The following is a 20070-nucleotide window of genomic DNA, read 5'->3' as shown; positions in this document are numbered from 1 at the left end:
CCTTTTCTTTTAATGACTTTCTGGGCCGTCAAGAGGCAGTCCCTCAGGCTGTCTATGGAAGAGTGATCCAGCCCTCAGATTCAATCAAAAATATCTTTATTTGTGTTCCGAAGATGAACGAAGGTCTTACGGGGTTGGTACAGCATGGGGGAGAGTAATTAATGACTTAATTTTCATTTTTGGGTGAACTAACCCTTTAAATTAGTTCACTTTTCAAAAATAAGAGAACGTTTATGCTATTAGGAGGGAAAACTTGTGTCTGAAAGCATTTAAAAATGCTTCACAAAAATATAACCACAGGTTCTGGACTGAATCATGTGTACCCCTGAGAAATTCAAACTGCCCACACATTTGAAATGTTTTTTTTTCATATTTTGGTTATGATTTTAACTCAATGTGTGATTTTAACTACAGGCTGAAGACATTTGGGATTTGCAGGAAAGTATTTATTAAAATCATTCTTGGCAAAGTGCTAATGCCTGACTTTAGCACAGATAATAGGATTACATGAAGATCTCTGGAAAAAAAATAAAACAGTAGCTGTGGTTTCAAAGTCCTGACAAGCTCCATTTCCTTTAAAATGTTCTTTGTCCTCACTCTGAAATTATTCTCTGCCTTTCATAATCTCCTCCTCACCTCACAGAGCTCACATGAGCGATCAAATAAATAAATAATTAACATTCAACCATAGATCTATGTCACATAACCAACAATTCACCTTATTTTCTTAATCTGGGGTTGACTTCAATCCAATTGCAAATTGCAATTGCATTTTTGTAAATATTTCTGTATGTATTTTTATTAAATGCAATTAGTTGAATTTAAGAGTGTTTTTGACTCACTTAAGTAGGACGTGTGTACTCATTTATAAGTGTATATGAACTATGATTAAAGTGCTGAATGTTCTGACAAGCATTTATGGCAAAGATAAATATATTAAGTCATTGAAATCTGTATGCAATGTATTCACATTTGCAATGATATACTTACAAAATGACTATATTTAAAAACACATACTTGTTTTCTCTTCAAGTACACTTACTGTAAGTGACCTTTTTATGTCATAACGTATAGTTTGTGGTTATATGTTGCAAGTACAGAAGCAGTTATAGTTAAGTTATAGTAGCAGCATTATGTTATTTTAAAAATTTTGCTCCCGGGGTCCCCCTACAGTTAGAAAACAGTATTGTCTTCTACTACTGTCGTAAAATCTGTCATGGTTACGCCAGAGAATACACGCGTGCTTTTGTTGACAAGCGATACCCCCGAACTCTATAAAAGGAAGGAGTTCTCACATCATGGGCAGACTCCAGCGTTTCGTGTCAAATGTCTTCATCTCAGGTACATTGGCATATATTTCAGCATGTCATATGAATATAGTGTCATGGGCTTTATTATTATTTTTTTTTTCAAAATGTCAAAAGATCGTGTAGCTCACATTTACAAGCCAGTGTCTTTATAGTAGTGTTAACCTATTGGCTAGTGTCTACTGTTTTACATAATGGATATGCTAATTCAATGTCTGTGTGGTAGATAATAGCCATATCGTAAATATTATATCACAATATCAAGCTGCAATGAATCTACAAATTTTAAAAATCGATTTGCATTATAGCCTGAGGCAAGACACTTTCACCAGAAAAATAAATAACAAACATGACGATCAGCCTGCAGACATAGGATAGTTATCCTGATCGATTATTTTGTCTGTCTAATCATGCATTATTTACTTGCAAGAATGTAGCCCCTACAAAACTCAGTAATCTGTATACGTTCACATCTCGAGCTGGCGCGAGCTGCCTGCCCCGACTCTTTAGGCGGATGCTTGAGTGTGTTAAGCACGCTCAAAAGAAAGCAATGCAGTCTACATTGGATGCAGCAAGGGGCGAAGCTAAGAAGCTACGGCGTCTGGGGACTTAGTAACGTTTTTGTGGAGTAGTATTACAAATTAATGTTTTTAAAATAGTATTAGTATAAAAAAATCACTCGTTCACTTATTTTGGCGTACCCCAAAAATTGTACCTTTAGGAGTGAGGACCTCTTGGATCAGTCGGGCACCCCTTCTTCTCCTTTGGCTCACGCCAGCGAGCTAAAGCTGGACCAATATTGATCCTCGTCCAGCCTTTTATTTAGCCACTCTCCCTTTTTCCCTTTCTACTGCCCTCGGACAAAACCTTTGGATTCTTGGTTTTACTTGCTGCTTCAACCATGACAACATACAGAGGTAAGAAAAAAAAAAAAACGCCCGTTGGGCTCTCGCGTCGGAATTGAGGAAGTGGGGGGAAGTGACGTATGGCATAAACCAGTTGAATTTTGTAGTTCTTTTTGTGCTCGGGTTCCTACTCGCACCCCGAAGTTACATAGTGCCAGTAAAAGCGATACAGACTAGTGGTTGAACCGACTAGTCGACCTTAATGCAATGCCGTGACGTTTTAAGCTTGATGTCGACTAGTCGAGTTGATGTGACACTATATGATTGTGATCATTTTGATACTATATGACCGCGTTTCAGACGACAACAGATGAAGAGCCCAGAGGGTCATTGCAGAAAGAAAGCAGCATTGGTAGGCTACATGAAGTGTATGGAAATACTTTACTAACTTAGCACTATATTGTTGAAAACGAAAGTAAAAGCACGACGCACGCTCACTGTTTTACCGGGAAATGAGAGCAGTGTCTTTTAAAATCATTCAAACGTTATTTTGTTCATATATTAAATTACAAATATTAATGCATCTCTAATTCACCCGCAATTGGAATATTATTTTGTATTACTTGGATCCATCACTAACATGCAGTTGTGAATTTATAGCTTTTCATCCTAAATGATGATGTAAACTGCGGGCTGTTTAGCTGCATCTGGCCACTTCATGTGTTTCTGTGATCTGATTGCTATCCTATCGTGAAAAGATGAGGTGTAAGCTAAATGCCCTCCGAAACGCATTCGAGACGGATTTAAATCCGATCGCTCAAACCACTTCATGCGGAGGTCTGGGCATCTGCTTGTTGAAACCGCATATGTAAATTGGACTTCTCCAAAAAAATACTGAAAAAAAAAAAAAAAAGGTGTCAGCCTATGCTATGTTATATTCATTATATGACGAAGCTATGGCAACACACATCACCGCAGCTGAGCATCTATTCATAAAGCCAACGTGCAAACTATCGTAAATCAAAGTGAATGTAAGTCACAGACGCCACACAATCATCTTCGTTAAAAGTAAAGAAACAGAACGATCTTATCAGTGCTGTCTCTCTTATTGCGGTCTTTGATTTTGAAATTAGCTTATGATCAATAAAATGCAGCTCATTACTGTTGCTTTTGCTGATGTGAACTCTGTTAAATATGCATATAGTGCGTTGTTTGAAGATCGGATTTATATGTGAACAGGTGTAAATGGAATCGTTTTGATGAATCAGATCAGTAAAAATGCATGAAGTGTCCAGGTGTAAACGGCCCCATTATGAGCGGTCAGCATCTGTATAATTTTCTGTTAATTAATTGCAAATTGTGGCATGCTGCAAATCAATCACATCTTGTGTTTTTATGAATGATGTCAGCGACTAGTCGACTTCAAAAAATCTGAAGTCGTTCAACCCCTAATACAGACACTGTCAGGCTATGGAAGCCCTGTCATTCAACCTATTGTAAGTCGATGTACCATCTCGGGGGTTTTTGAAAAAATATTATAAGGGTTGAAAAAGTTTCATAGTGCTGATTTAAGGTTTGTTTAAGGTTTCTTATGATTGAAGCTCCTGGCTAAATAATTAGATATGTACTATTAGATATCTATCATATTTAAGAATGATTCTCTTATTCACTAGAGCATACACTGGCATGGCAGTCACAGTCTAAATGCACACAAACAGTGAAGTTCGCACGCACAGATGCACACGTACATGCAAACTTATCATGCGTTTCTGTGTCGTGTCTCTTCTGTTCATGCCAAAGCTCATCCATCCGCTCATATCCACTTGTGAAGCAGAATGTGCCCAAATCCACCCATTTAACCCATTTAAAACACATGGATAGACATTACTTCTGTCTATAGACTGGTTGAGAGTGATCGGGAGAGAGTGACTGAGAGACAACAAATGGCAAAACCAAGACCAAAAATATGTAGAGAGAAAATAGAGAGAATTAATAGATTGGCACAGAGAACAACAGACTAGATCAAGACTATACTGTGTGTAGCTGCTTCGTTTTAATTGGCCCTGGAATCATCAAATCCCTAACAAGTCCATATGGACATAACCTTTCAGTGTCCACAAACACATAAAGAGCATTTCTGACTTGAAATGTACACTGAAGAAAAGTCTGATTGTTTTGTTGTATCACAACAATACAACAAAATATGTTCCTAAGCTTAACCACATCACACATTGAGGGCAGCAAATGTGTTCTAAGTAACACTTTATTTTACAGTACCCTTGTTATGTTGCATGTACTTACAGCAATTACTTACAGTAATTACAGTGCGCTATGCATAATTACAGTACATACACCTGACCCTTAACCAAACCCTACTCCAAACCCTATACATTTTGTTAATTAACATTTCTCAGTACTTAAAGGGATACTTCACTCAAAAATGAAAATTAGCCCATGATTTACATACCCTGAAGCCATCCTGGCTGTATATGACATTATTCAATACAATCAGCGTTCATGAATCCGCAGTGACGCTGGTGGCGTAAGACGCTGATGACGTGTTATCTGGTGCGTCAGTGAATCCAGGTTCAAATAAATTTGGCAAGGCAAAAAAAAAAATAAATGCAAGTCTTCCTGTGTGTCGAAATCCATTTGCGAAGATTGTTTTGTTTAGAGCATGCATCTCCCTTAGACTGTAAACAAAGCTCGGGCGCACCAGATTACACGTAAGCAGCGTCTCTGAACGCGGATTGACAACAGAACCGGAAGACAATACAATGCTGAATAAAGTCGTATTTTTTGTTATTTTTGGACCAAGTGTATTTTCAATGCTTTAAAACATTCCAACTAACCCACTGATGTGTCACATGGACTGCTTTGATGAGGTCTTTATTTCCTTTCTGGACAAGGACAGTATACAATACATACCTTTTCAATGGGGGGACAGAAAGCTCTCAGACTAAATCTAAAATATCTTAAACTGTGTTCTGAAGATGAACGGAGGTCTTACGGGCTTGGAACGACATGAGGGCGAGTCATTAATGACATCTTTTTCATTTTTGGGTGAACTAACCCTTTAACACTACGAAGACAGTTCACCTATCAAAATAAACCACATAAACATATTCTCATCCCAAGACATCATCTAACTGTCGCTTTTGACCATACATAAACATCCAACGTTTTAGGGCATCCTTTAACGTCAGTTAGATGACTATCGTAGGGTGTCAACCAACTGATGCTTTACCTTTAGCGTCAGTTAGATTACGTGGGTAGGTTTAGGTCTAGGGTAGGGCTAGGATTAGATAGCGTCATCTAACTGACGTTAAAGGGTGCCCTAAAATGTCGGATGTTGACGTATGGTCAAAAGCGTCAGTTATATGACGTCTTGGGATGAGAACGGGCTGACCACATTACATCTAGAATAAAGGTATATCAATGCGCGTTTCCTGCCTGTCCTGTGTAAACTACAACGGCACTTAAGTTTTTTTTTATTTTTTTTATTTTTTTTATCCAACGTTATCGTGAGATGTGGAGTGGAGCAAGAGAGAACAACTGAGTCTGAAGTAGCTGCTCGCTTAAAAGATCTTGCTCGCCTCTCAGTCATCTAATTTTCATAGGATGAATTTTGATTTCGTAAGCTTTCGAATGATACCTAATCTATGATTACTAAAATACGCGATATGAAAAAAAAGGCAATAAAAAAGAGCGCCAATCGTCCCACTAGCAGGAAGTGACAGTTAATTAAACCATTTTTTTCTCAAAATTTTGTGCTAAAAATCTTAGCGATCGGTCAACTTCAGATAACCGTCCGTGACTTTTCTTACTGACAAACGATGAAAAAAATAAAAAAAAAGTTTTGGAAAGGGCTTGAAATCATCTTTAATATGGTTTCAAAATTTCACCATGTCACATATGGATATTTTTCTTACACAAACGCATCACTTCAATTCAGAAGACCTTTATTAACCCTACACCAAAAAATATTTAGATTTATAAAAACGTTTGTACGCCAGAACCTACAACGCCTAGTTTAAATATGCATATCCTCATCTGCATATAATTAGCATATGATTATTCATCCACGTGATACCATGATAAGGTACAAGACGTTAGGAAAATATGAAATGTCCTTGCCTTGTTTTTGAATAAATCAAATAGTGTAAAATACATTTCAGAGAAAGATTTTCTAAATCTTTTCCACTGGCCAAATAGTATTTTTAATTAATTTATATTTTAAATGGAAACAGATAGACATGATTGTGCATTATTTGCATGGAACTATTTTCTCAGACAATCTGCTATTATCATGATTAGCAATTATAGTTAAAACACAGCATGCCAGAAGGAACAACACAGTCTCATGAAAGTGCGTATCTATACCACGATTGTCATTTCTTGTGGCATTTATACATCAAAAATATACTGAAAACCCACTATACGCACTGAAAACCCCATGGGCAGGTTTAGGGGGAAGGGGGGTGGGGAGTTCGTACTTATTATACGCCACAAAGTGAGTATCACATGCACGCGAAAAACACGTACCATATACACGCAAAAACTCCTTTTGGTTTGTAAATGGCACGAGAAATGACATTCGTGCTATACATACGAACTTTCATGAGCGAAGGAAAGTGTTCAAAAGCATTGCATCCACAAAAAATATATATTTCTATTTGAATATATATATTGCTGGCACGGACATTTAAGAAGGGATGGATATTGGCTTCAAGTGATAGGCTTGGTGAGTGAAATTATATTTGTAGGCTAGTATCTTTCATAGCCCATAATTTTCTTTATATTTTCGGTCTAAAAGTGACCAAAAAAGACTTTTTTTATTTTATTTTTTATTAAACAGTCAAACATACATACAAACTAACATAGTGCAGTAGTGAGCAATCTTGTAATTCCAGAAGTGGCAGAGTGATTTAAGTGTTTGATCTAAGTGTGTATGTGAGTGGGTGTGAGTGTGGGTATGTGTGTGTATGCGTAAACAAAGTAACCAAAAAAGACATTTAACTCCAGCTCACCATTGGTGTCGCAGAGTCCCTTTGTCTCCAGAATGTGTGTACGCACAGCTCAAAGTTTGCTTAAAGGTGCGCACATTCTCCAGTCAAGTTTGATTTTTTATAGCTCATATTTGCGTGGAAAGTGGCATACGTACGTTTCCAGCCCCGTTTTGTAAATGAGACCCCAGGACCTTTTTTTAAAGGGGGGGTTGACTGCTTTTTTTCTTTGCATGATTGTGTTTATGGGGTGCAATATAACATGTATTCATGGTTTTTCTTTTTTTAAAAGTCTTATTTTTCATAAACTTTATTGTCAGCCGCGCTCTCCTCTGTCCTCGAACGAGCGGTTGACTTACTGAGTCTATGAAACCACTCCCTCAGAAACACGTAGTGGACTCAGATTGGTTAGTTTGGGCCGGTGAGTTGTGATTGGCTAAACTGTCGCTCACGTTGTCCAGAAGGTTAGCGCCCATTACCTTTACGGACGAAATGTGAGCTCCGGTCCAGATGTAAATATGTGTCGAACTGCAGTATCAGTTTGAGGCAGAATCAGACCGAGAAAGAGGAGATGAAGACAGTACACAGAACCTCACCACACACGGCTCTTACTAAACGTTTCTGAATGATAATTTGCTACATTTTCTCAACTTTATGCACGTTTGTTTTACACAATAAATAGCATCTGACTGGCAACAATAGCAACTGACTGGCTTCTAATGTTAAACACAAACAGCGTTGGCATTAGTTTACGTTCTTGATCAAATCGAAAATAACGTCATAAAGCATATATACATGAAAAATATGTTTAAAACATTAGTACTTATACAAAATTCAGGTCCATAATGTTTGTACGCGTTTGTCGTAGACACAATAGCATTACTAGTAGCCTATAGTGGCTATAAAGCCAGCGCTGGCATTTGAAAATAATAAAACACAATGGCTACGTCTGGAAATATTCATGAAAATACATTTAAAATGATTAAGTCTTAGCCTACTTACAGTTTGTGGCCCAACAACTGCTACCTCTGGTTTTAAAGTTGAAACTGCTTCACGTTTTTCTTTTTAAATCCGGTGTTGAACTCGTGGAGATTCTGGAAGCCGTCTTCCATAAAATGCGCAGCACAGAGAGCTAGATTACGATCGTCATTTTCAGGAACATAATCAAACATAAATTGTATCCATTGTTGACGAAGTACAGCGTCTGTGGGAAGTTGGAATACAGAAGACCTGACAGCTGGATGAACAACTCACTCGACGAGCTGGCGCTGAGGAAATATGCGCATGTCCTTTTCTGCATATTCCGGAGGGAGGGTTGATGCAAATGTATGGGTTAGTGACGTACCATAACCGAGCTGTAGTCCCAATCGAGTCGTTTTTGTAGGCAATTATACTTCCTGATTTTAAAAAGACGATATCTCTGCTTACATTGAACTTTTAGCGCTGCAACTTTGCAGATACTATTCATGCACCAACAGCAACATTACACACTATTTAAAATGAAAAAAGTGAAATCGCAGTCAACCCCCCCTTTAATATAACTTGGATTGTATTCGTCTGAAAGGAGAATGCCATATACACCCAGGATGGCTTCAGGGTGAGTAAATCATGGGATGATTTTCTTTTTTGGGTCTTTTTTAACTATAATTACAGTGTAGCAAAGACATCTTATAATAAAGTGTAACCATGTTGTGCAATACAACATGAACACAGTAAGCACATTAAAGACATTAAAGACGGCTTCTATTAACCATATTCTAGAATTCAACAATGCAAGAATATAAGAAGTTTGTGTAAAACCTGATTATTATGTTCTCCAGTATTATTTGAGATGATCCAGAGCATTAAATTTGCTTTTTTCGTCTATATCAATTTCATAAAAAAAAAAAATCTTTATATTTGTATTTTTAAAGATTTTTTTTTTTGTTTCCAGATACCTAATGTTATTTCACTGACATATACAGTAGATAGACAAATATAAACAAATATATCATGATAAACAAATAGCACATTGCACACATATAAATTGTATGCGATCAGAGATAGAGATAAGCCAAGGATATCTCTATTCTGTTTTTCTTACAGGCACTTTAATTGCTTTTGCACTGCACAGATGGTAACATTTAATTCTTCCTGTATACAGTACAGCTGACGCATCTCTGCAAGGCTTATCAGCATCTTGGATGCCCACATGCCAAGCCAAATGCACGCAGAAAATAATTATCAAGGTGGAGACTATCAGTTTTGTTCCTAATAATTAGGCAGGGTTCAGAAAAGGTTATGACTCATTGATGATTACCGTTTCCTGTCCTCCATGTCAAAAAGGATAAGGCAGGGATAAAGAGAGATAAAGAGAGAATGCTTTATTTATAGAATTCTCTTGAGCCTTCATGTATAGAAATTGCCCAGATTTTATGTGACATGGGACTGTATTATCAGCTATTATTAGTCAGCCCACACATCATTTATGAATAATAAGTGTGTGCGCCCCTAGCATAGACACAGTGTTTGTAAAAGAGATATATTGTGATTGAATTTTTCACATCATAACTTTATGTGTAAAACAGCTGAAGAATTCCGTTTTAAATTCATGCTGGTAAAGCAGTGACCCTTATAATGTCCAGTGCACACATTTGAAAGTAGCAGTAACACATGCACTCATGGGTCATAAGTTTACGCCCCCACTCAAATGCTGCCGAGTGCATGGTCATATTATATTAGGCTACGTTCACACTGCAGGCTGAAACGACCTAATTCCGATTTTTTTGCCCCTATGCGACCTGTATCTGATTTTTTCATGACAGTCTGAACGACACAGATCCGATCTTTTCAAATGCGACCCAGGCCACTTGGGTATGTGGTCCAAATCCGATATGTATCCGATCTTTTGAAATGCGACTTCAATTTGAACGGCCAGGCCACATTTATCCGACCTGCACGTCATTGCACGCACCTGTAGCTAGCCAATACACGCTAACTCCAACGCGTTTCTGCACTGTTATGGGCCACTGCAGACGTGTCTCTTCCCCAGTGTTGTGCCTGAACGCGTTCAATGAACGATAGTGCATGAACGCGTTCATATTTTCGCGTATCATATTATTCACGTTCGCCCAAAATAAACATACTGTATTATTGCCTGATGAACATTACTGTGAACACGTTCATTCTGGTGTCTGTGAACGTGCGCTCTCTGTCAGTATAACTTTGTACAGTAGGGTGCCAGATATAGAGACTTCCAAGCGAAAATCTGGCTAAAACACATGTAAAAATGCCTTAAAATGTAGCGAATAACCACCCAATCTGGCAACACCAGCCACCAGTGTCGCACCGTGGCCGCCGGTGACAAAGCAGGAGCGCCGCAGACACGCACTATCAATTAAACAGGTTTTATGACGAGGTCGGTGAGGATCGGAAAAATCTTACATTTATGTGCAAACTGCCCGTTGATAAAATAATTATTGTCTGTGTTTGTATGGGCTGTGGCAATAATAATAATAAAACAAAAGCTCGCAACATATGAAAAAAAAAAACTATTCCGCAAACAACAAGTGACGACGTTGACCGTTGATTACTCTTTTGCACATGCGGGTCACTTCTGGGTCATTTCACGTTCACACAGGAGATCACAAAAGGTCGCATTTAATTGGAAATGTGAACGGCCTTGCAAAAAAATCGAATTTTTTCAAAAAATCTGAATTGAGCATTAAGCCCTGCAGTGTGAACGTAGCAGATGCTGAATCTATATTTTGGGTTGGACTTGGATGGATGTTACAATAACAGTGAAGTATGTGCATTTCATTCAATGTTTTGAGATAAATGAGTGTGTTAAATATAGTTACTCTCCTGTAGCATAAAAAATAACAGGTATATCAGAGAAATGTCATTAGAAGGTGTCATAGAAGTTGTCTTGTGTGTTGGGAAACACTAAATGATGTGACATCCATTTAGGCATGTGCTAAAATATATATGGGACGTTCTGGAAAGGACCTTGTTTAATTTAAATTAGGGTTTGTTTGCCATTTTACAAGCACAACAAATTAAATTAACAATAACGTCACACAACTAAAGTTTAAACACACTTTCAGGCTACGTTTACCTTAAAGGGCTCATGTTTGTATATGTGTGTGTGGAGTTTTTGCATAGAGAAATGCTTATCAGTTACCATATTAACTTTAATCAGGTCACATTGTAATAGAATGCTGCACTCTCCACTTCAGGAAACAGGCTTAATTAAGTTGAATCTGTTTTTCATGACATTCCCCATAAGTGAATTAGCCTGTGTGTAGACACTCACCAGGCCATATTCGTTAAGGTTATTTTATTCGTAGCTGCTCTGCCTATGTTTTGTACAATTGTTTTTTTTTTTCTTTTTCTGTTTATGTATTTGTCACAGTAATGTATTGTATATTGTGACCTGGATTTGCACACAATTTGTTGGTTTTGGATTTATTTTTCACACCAAAAAAAATAAAAAAATAGCTACCACAGTTATACAATGACATTCTTATTTTGGAGCACAGTGTAAATGCATTGTTACATGGTTCACTCAGAAAAATATCTAAATATTATGTCCATATATATCTATCATTGTACAAAGTTAACGCCACTATTTTCTGATCCTGTGCGAAAGAGAAAGATAGGATGAGGAGAACAATCCAGTGTGTGTTGCTAAATAAATTATTAGATATATTTTTTAAATAACAGATGCGAATGGAAAGTCCCCGCAAGATGAAATTTACAAAGTTGTATAGTCTGTGTTTGTGTGTGAGAGAGAGATAGCGAAAATTCATCCGCACACATGTGACTCTTTGCCATAAGAAAAGACACATTCTCTATAAATCATCCCAAGAATGAAAAAAAGCAGTATGACACAACATAATCCCCCCTCTCTCTCTCTCTCTCTCTCTCTCTCTCTCTCTCTCTCTCTCTCTCTCTCTCTCTCTCTCTCTTTCTCTCTTCCTTTTCTCTGAGTTTAAGTGTAGCAAGGCAGAGTGACATGTACAAAGGAGAGGCATTTTATACGTTTCCCCCCTCACTCTCATCTTTTGAGAAGATAGCCCTATTCTCTTTTCCTTCAAAGGCATTCATCTATTTCTGGTCAGGACAGTGCATCTGTCATATGAGCCCTTGGATTTAAAGTATGCGTGAGGGGTCAAAGATCTAAACTCCCACAAATCTCTAAATGCCGGGCTGAAAGAGGCCAGGGATGAGATTCTCTTTTTGGTTTCTTCACTCTTTTCTTCCTTGTACATTATGGCTGGTCTTTCCTGAGAAATGTATCTTAAATCTCATTATTTCTTCTCACAATTTGTCTGTGGTGACAAGAAATCCCTCTATACAAAATATGGGTCATTCTATAAAACAGATGCTCTATCCAGTTATTTTTCAAGTAATTTTTGTATTTTTTTCCCCCAGACAAATGATTTGTTAATTTACATGAATGCATTTGTAATAAATGTTAATACGTTAAGATGTGATTATGCCTTCAGCAAGGTAAAGCGTTGATGGTGAGAGGGTTGACACTTTAATTGGACTTTACAAGCTTTCTGCTCAAGGTCGAGAAACTACAAAGTGATTCTTAGAAGGAATTTTGATATTGAATGTTCATATTTCCACTTTCCACTGATAAGTTTTATTACACAAAATCTTGGTAACAGGGTTTCCATTTTAAGACCATCCCTTAATGACAAATTCATCAACACATAGCATAAGATTATAAAGAAAAACACGTGTGACTTAAAAATCCATTGAATTCCAAAAAAAAGAAAAGAGGTCATAATTCAAAGTGTTCACTTCATGAAAATATGGTTTGTACAGATTTGAATTACTTTAAAATGAGTAAATACTGTATATGTTAAAAAGATTGATACAAATTTTAGTATTTCTATGATAGGGGAGAGCGGGGCACAACCTAACGAATTTTGGTTTTGGCTCAATTAATTAAAAAATAATTAGGTTGGATTTTTTACACAAGCAACATACACATCTCTGCTACAAATGGACACTTAAAGTTTTTTCTAGGACCTACCATTTTCGTACAGTTGCACAGAAAGTGACCGAAGAGCAAATGTTACAACTTACCCCATATGCGGGGTTAATTGTAACAGACAGAAGGGTTAGTTGTAACACTTGTGTGTAACACACATAATTCAGTACTGTTTTATTTGTATAGTTTGATATTGTTTGTGCATCTGTATAGGTACTGTAGATATCCATACATCCATCCCTCATCCAAACATCCTTCTATTATGGATCAATATCATGGATAGAGACATAGAAAAAAGCTGCACAGTTTTGCAATAAATAATAATAAATAAAATTAAAAAATATTGTAATTGCAATTGAATTAGATTAGATTAACTAAACTAATTAACTAAATTAACTAAATCAAAAATATGTACCAGAAAGAGAATATAATTAAAGGCAAAATGCATTCAACTCTGCATTTCCACCAATACATTAAGCTCATAATAGAAGTTATGCTATACTAAAATTAGAAACATTTCTGTAAATAATATCTTTCCATAGCCATTTCTTTTCACTCTCTCTGTCCCTTTCACTCTCTCAATCTCCCTATATGTATTTCTAGTCATAAAGAACCTTTTGAAAACTCAAACACTTTTGAGTCCTCAACTCAAACACAAAACACTGGTCCATTAAGACACATTTGGAGATTAATCTTCTAAAGAAGGCACATAAGACAGCTTGGATGAGCTTTTTGTCTTTGGATCATGTGTAAATCCATTTTGTAAAGACATGAGCCCCCCAAAAAATCCTTCACTGCTCAGCGGGAGGAAGCCCGACCAGGCAACCCAAATTAACCAGAAGTCTTAAAGAGATTAAGCAAACAATCTAATTGCCTGTCTCACAATTAACTAACATATGCTGGACTCCGATCTGATAGCTTAAGAGTGTCATTTTGTTAGGCACACGTTTACACATGCTCATGGAATCACACGCACAGCCCATCAGCCCAACTGTCCATGCTCAATTATTGTGTGCTGTAGGCAGCCTGATAGAGTCAGAGGACAGGACAACAAAGGTTACTATTGGCAGCCTGTTCTAGGCCAATGCGTCTTCCCTTAAGTGCACATACTAGTGTGACATTTATCAGCTCATCAATAGTGGAGAGCCGAAAACAACTGCTGTGCCCCTTTGTTCTTCCCTTAGGACATCATTTTTTGGATGCTAACTACACACATCGGGTCTTTTGGGAAAGTGCAAGGAAAAAGATGTATGACTCACATGTGGCACCACTGAAGAAGTGTATTAACATTCTGCAGAAAAAAAGGGCATTGGCCCTGTTTTCTATAAGTATGAAGGACATTTGTGAGCATGTTTTAAGTGGGATAATATGCAACCTTTTTTAAGCAGCAATTGAGAGTTTTCTTAAAAGTCTAATTGGAAGATCACACAGATTTGTATCTCTTTTTATCTGTTTGTTTTTATCCGTATCAGTTACAAAGCAATGGAAGAGGATAGCCTCTAACTTGCTTCTCTTTGTACCAAAGCGTAAACGCCGGACTATAAATCATTCCATCTCAAGGCTTAGTCTTGAAAGAGATTTCCTGATAAAAACTGCTCATAATTATGCTGTATGCAAGTTTGATATCAAAGAAATACCAGCACTGTAACAAATTATATGACCAGCAATATATGACAACATATGTTTTTACATTTAACTCATCAACATAAGTTTTTTTATCAACTTTTAAAAGTTGTAATCAAGTTATACAACATTTTAACACATTTTTATGTGAGTTTACTGTAATTTAACTTGAAATGAATTAAACATCCATGTTGAATGTACTTAAAATTTTAAGTTGATTAAATTAAATTATTTAAATTTACTGTGAATTGCAAATACAATTTATGCCATATAGGCTCTATAAAATGAACATAAAATAACATATCGTAAGTATAGTCAGTTACACAACAAATCTAGACTACATACATTGGTTAATGTCATGCAGCGGTTGGGTTCTGCAGTAAAAAAAAAAAAAAAAAAAGTAATTTTACGGGGCTCTAACAGAAGTGATGTGGCCCATCTCTGAGAAAGAAGGTCCTTCCTCAGAGGAATGGCTGTTTCGCGGAGCATAAGTTCTGGGAACCAGGTCCGGTTGGGCCAATACAGTCCAACTAAAAAGATCTGCTCCTCGTCCTCCCTGACTTTGCACAGTGTCTGTGCAAGAAGGTGCACTGGGGGAAATGCATACTTGTGTAAGCTCCCGGGGCCAACTGTGCAGAGGGTTCCCTCGGTCAGGGAACTGACAATGGGTTGAGTCCGGAGAAGCAAACAGATCTATCTGAGTGGCTCTGAAGAAGTCCCAAATCAGCTGGACTGCCATGAGAGCTCGTCGGCGGCATGACTGAGAATGCCAGGGATGTGAATGGCACAAAGCGACCTCAGATGGTTCTGACTCCATAGGAGGAGATGGCGGGCGATTTGTGACATGCAGCGGGAGCGTAGACCACCTTAACGGTTGATGTACGCAATGTTTGCAGTGCTGTCCTTGTGGATCAGTATGTGCTTGCCATGTAGCGGCCCCCTTGAGGCGGCCCAGCACAAGGCATATTGTGAGCAACTCGAGACAAGTGATATGCCAATGCAGTTGAGGCTCCATCCACAGACCCGAAACTGCATGCCCATTGTACGTGGGCCCCCAGACGGTGGCAAAAGCACCCATGAAGACCACATCATGCCTGGACACTAGTGGAACACCTGCCCACAGAAATGAAGGGAACGGCCACACGCATCTCGGGACTCAGCCGAGATGCCAGGGCTGAATTGGTCTCATGAAGCAATCCGAGCGGCGTTACTGTGGCTGCGGATGCGATATGTCTCAGGAGCCTCTTAAAAAGTTTCAGTGGGACCGCTATCCTGCTCTTGATTGTACTCAAGCAGTTCAACACTTACTGACTGTGAGTCACATTATCTGGTTGACCGAGTCCAACTCTATACCGACATAAGAGATCCTCTTCACAGGGGAGAGTTTGCTCTCATCCCAGCTGACCCGAAGCCCAACAGGTTGAGGTGAGGGAGCACCATGTCCCTATGTTTGCACAAATGATCTCGAGACCGAGCCAGAATCAGCCAGTCATCGATATAGTTGATAATACGAATGGCACGGAATGTCTCGGGGATGGATGCATTCGGAAATGCGTTTCTAAATTAACATCTTGATAAAGATCCGCAGGTCCAAGATTGGCCGTAACCCACCGCCTGTCTTGGGTACAATGAAGTAGGGGCTGTAGAACCCTGTCTTCATATCGGCTGAAGGGACCGGCTTGATCGCGTCCTTCACCTGTAGGTCATTCAATTTCTTCCCGCAAGGGGCATCAGAACTCTGCACGGAGGTGAAGTGGATTCCCTTGAACTTGGGTGGGTGCCAGGCGAACTGAATCGCATAGCTGAGTCTGTTGGTACGGATCAGCCAGCGAGATGGGCTGGGAAGTGCTTGCCAGGCTCCCAGACACTGTGCAAGCAGGACCAAGGGGACCTTAGATGTACCCGGGTTGGGACAGCGAGGTGGAAAACAGGGACTCGGCTTGGTAGGCACTGAAGCAGCCGAAAGAGGAGTCTGAGTGTGCTGTGCCACACTCACCTAGTTCCAAGATGGGGCAGAGGGTGCGTGGGAAGGCCTGGTGGCATCCCCGAGCCACACGCTGCTGACCACTGAAGATGGAAGTGGTGGAAAGGAGTGGCAATGCATGGAAGCATTTCTCACTGCAATCCGTACTCTCTTGTGAGCCAGAGATTGAAGAAATTGCTCTTGTATTTGCACCATCTCCCGAAGAGCAACTTCGGCTACACTGCTCTGACCTAGTCGTCTAGCCATCCCTATTTGGCCCTTGTCAAATTCACTCAAATATTTTTGCGTGCTCATTTTCCCTGCTTCCAACTCTGTTTACATGCAGAAAACAGGACACAAAAAATATATAGTTATAAATATACAGTATATGTAATTTGCAGTGCTTTTGCTTTATGTTATTATAGTTATTTCCTTCATTGAGGCTGTTCAGTACACAGTCTTGTACCTTTTTCTTTTTGTCAGATTTCAAATACTTTCTTGCCTCAAATTAGAGTTTGTAATGTGATTCAACTCGTTGTTGGTTGAAGTAATAGTTTAAATTAATTAATCTACAGCTACACTGGCCTAAAATTTTGTCTAATTAAATTATAAATTATATCATCAGCCAGCAAAAGCTAGAGTATTTATTTATTTTTATTTTTTTCTGAAGAAAAACAATAAGGTTCTATTAATGAATAAACAAATCTCAATTATGGTGACAAAATTAAAATGTAAGAATCATTTATGCTAAACAGCCAACCACATCATCTAACATACACAAATTCAGTGGAGGATTTGTGTTTGTGTAATTAGTATTAACTGATTTACAAACGCATATATCTTAATCATATCATAACAAATGAGGTTTTCATTAAATTATCCATAAAAGTCTAATTATCCATAAAAAATCCATAAAAAGCAAAAATTATCCATTTAAAAGTCCACATTATAATTGCTCAAACAATGAAGCCTATTGATCAGAATAGCAAAACTGTAAAATACTCAGGGGATAATATCCACTGGGATACATATAATTCCATCACATATATGAAAGATGGCACATGAATGCATGTTATCTCTGAACATGTTTTTTCAGCTCAACTTACACACTGTCACACCCCTCTGCCAAGATGCTATTCTGAGAAGTACAGCAGCTGAAATTGGCTCAGAATTACTATCACAGGCCTGGTCTAGAGGAACATAAAAGGAGGTGTAATTGCCATGTTTAGGGGCAGAAGGAAACACGGGCATCAAACGTAGAAAGCTCTGCCTTTTACCAGTCCAGAGAGAGAGAGTGGCACCACACTGACAGAATCCATAATTGCCATCTTCACTCATTTTGAATGACAACTCCAGTAGTTCCTAAATAGAATTGTGCTGCATTGTGAGAGACACGAAAGAAAAGTCTGCAATGAGATGCATAGATGCATGTGTGTCCATGTCTCATTTTCCCCCAACCCAGCTCAATTATATTAGAATAAATAAGACCCAGTTCTCAGACAGGTGGGCTTGCTGTTGTTGGTGTTGCTCTTTTTTTTCCCCCAGCAGTGGCAAAATCCTTGATAATTGGTCATAAGGGGAGGATTGACCTTTGCTAAGGCAAAGGACTTTGCAGGTCCCTATGAAACTCAACACAATGTCCAACGCCATCTGCCATGTTTATCTGTGTGTGCGTACCACTGTCTGTGTGTGTTTGTATTCTTTTGTGTCACGAGCAAACACTCAGCAAATTAAGGGAAGTATACAAGTCAGCAGTTCTTTTTCCTACTAGAATAACCTCAAAGCATCATGAGGTGAGTGCTGCAAGTTGCCATTATTGTTATGTTTTTTTTATGTTTTAGATTACAGGCTGCTGAAAGCATTTTGAAAAAGTTGGGGTGAATGACGACAAGAAACAATAATTAATAAAACAAAGTCACTTTAATTCTCGCTCTTTTTGAATAAAAGTGTTCCCCCTTTTTAGGGAAAATTCAAAACTTTAAAAAAAGCTCTAAAATAACAACGCATTCTCACCCAAAGGCTTCACCTTTGACCATGCTTCAATATTTGACGTTTTAGGCACCCTTTAACGTCAGTTACATGACGCAATCCTACGTCGTCATCTAACTGACGCTAAAGGAAAGCGTCAGGTAGATGACGGGGTTAGGTTTAGGTCTGGGGTGGGGGTAGGGTACACACGATCCTAGGGCGTCATCTAACTGACGCTAAAGGGCGCCTAAAGCGTCAGATATTGAAGCATGGTCAAAATGCTTCCCAAGGCGTCAGTTAGGTGACGCCTTGGGGGTGAGAATGGGCTGAAAATAATTTATACGCACATTGCACTCTTTGATATATTACAAGTACTGTATGCGCATGCATTTAATGTCTTTACTTTGGAGCAAGTTGCCTGGAATAAACAATCTTAAGTAGTTTGTATTTTTTTAGGAGAAGAATTTCCATAATACAATGAATTCACTTAAAAATTAAAGCTGCAAGCAGCGATGGGCGGGCCCTCGCACCTGTAGCGCGTCGGGGTGTGAGGCGGCTGCGTTGCATATTCTGCAGCTCAGCCAGTGCGGCTGTGCATTTGCTACGCTGCTTCGTTAAAGGTCACTTCCTGTTGCCAGCAGGTGGCACTATGACTGTGGGTGAATGTCGGCATGTAGATTTGTTCAACGCGGGACTCTTGTCAAATGTGTAAAATTTCGTGCAGATCTGGGCATTTACAGCCAAGTTACTACAACTTCCTGTTTCATGGCGAATCTTCGACGCCACGGACACGCCCATCGACGAAAACGCACAGATAGCACAACTTTACATCGTCAATGCCTTTAGAAGGCACATCAGAAATGAGATGTCGATCCGACTAAAGCCCTAGGAGGAGTTAGTTAAAGTACGTAATGAGTAAATCATCCAAAAATGGCGGTAAAATTAGAAATGGCTGACTTCCTGTTGAGTTTAGGGCATCGCTCCAAGAGACTTTTCTGTGCGTCTGGACATGGTAGATGTACCACAGAAATTTCGTACATGTCGGTCAAACATGCGACGGGGGCTGCTTCGTTAAATGTCACTTCCTCTTGCCACTAGGTGGCGCTATGAATGTGGGTGAATGTCGGCATGTAGATTTGTTCAGGGCGGGACTCTTGTCAAATGTGTAAAATTTCGTGTAGATCTGGGCATTTACAGCCAAGTTACTACAACTTCCTGTTTCATGGCGAATCATCGACGCCACGGACACGCCCATCGACGAAAACGCGCAGATAGCACAACTTTACATCGTCAATGCCTTTAGAAGGTACAACAGAAATTTGAAGTTGATCCGACTAAATCCCTAGGAGGAGTTCGTTAAAGTACGGAGTGT

At 38.8% G+C, this 20070-nt stretch overlaps 1 long non-coding RNA gene across 1 annotated transcript in view; it reads left to right on the top strand.

Moving 5' to 3' along the window:
* The first annotated feature begins 1863 nt into the window (after nt 1-1863).
* The window catches only part of LOC148998412 (uncharacterized), a 116160-nt gene continuing 97953 nt past the window's right edge, over nt 1864-20070 (top strand). The window contains exon 1 of the long non-coding RNA XR_016155154.1: nt 1864-2224. This is a non-coding gene — a long non-coding RNA (uncharacterized LOC148998412). The remainder of the gene's footprint in view (nt 2225-20070) is intronic.

This window comes from Pimephales promelas, chromosome 1, assembly GCF_988280905.1.
Source record: "Pimephales promelas chromosome 1, fPimPro1.hap1.1, whole genome shotgun sequence".
Lineage (NCBI taxonomy): Eukaryota > Metazoa > Chordata > Actinopteri > Cypriniformes > Leuciscidae > Pimephales > Pimephales promelas.
Note: the sequence above shows the minus strand (reverse complement) of the source record. Positions and strands in the feature narration are given on the sequence as shown.